The sequence below is a fragment of the Acyrthosiphon pisum genome, chromosome A1 (assembly GCF_005508785.2).
Source record: "Acyrthosiphon pisum isolate AL4f chromosome A1, pea_aphid_22Mar2018_4r6ur, whole genome shotgun sequence".
Lineage (NCBI taxonomy): Eukaryota > Metazoa > Arthropoda > Insecta > Hemiptera > Aphididae > Acyrthosiphon > Acyrthosiphon pisum.
Window position 1 is genome coordinate 14,130,377 of NC_042494.1, and position 808 is coordinate 14,131,184.

At 27.7% G+C, this 808-nt stretch overlaps 1 pseudogene; it reads right to left on the reverse strand.

Annotated features, from left to right (window-relative positions):
* The window catches only part of LOC107884345, a 4,967-nt pseudogene that overhangs the window by 3,640 nt on the left and 519 nt on the right, over nt 1–808 (reverse strand).

Below are 808 nucleotides of genomic sequence, written 5' to 3' on the forward strand. Positions count from 1 at the left end.
GAAATAATAATTTATTGTAAGCTCTTACTATACCGTGATTGCAATTTCAAACCAGACGAAACATTATATTTTAGGTATTTTCAAATGGCATTTAGTAAATACTCTTCTAGTAATTATGTTTTTATGTGGAAAATGAAACAAAGCAATAAGTCGTAATGCATTTTAACTGGAACGAATGGCTATATATTATATATATTTTACGATCCACCCAATCTCGTCAAAATATTATTATTAAAAGTAGTGCGAGGAAACCTCATAAAAGAAAAGACCATCAGATCCCTTAATACCCTATATTATAGTATTTCAAAATATAGTTTTCACGTTTATATGTACCCATTAAAATATTATATTTTACAGTAAGTTTTACTTTTACGTATTACTATTATTATGGTTTTATTTTTTAATCATCACGCGTGGTACCATCAATCACTTTATAATATACGTATTAATTATTTTATAATTTTATTCAACTTAAAGCCAGTGTGGTGGTGGTAGCTTTGAGGTAAGCAAAAATCGGTCGAATCCATGGAGAAACTATATCCCTCCATAAAACTATTAATTTAGATTACATTACAATTTTGCGTAAAAATGCCCGTTATTCCTTAATTTTTCTTTTGTTTTTCACAGTGGTTTTGAAAATTACTGGGAATTTTCAATTTTGACCTCCCAATGCACCAACAATATTCACTTTCCAATCGAACAAGATACTGAAGTTGAAAATCGAAGCATTATTTCGACTAATTATCGTGTACACTGACACAAAAAAAAATAAAAATAAATTATAAAAAAAAACACACATCATTGTAAA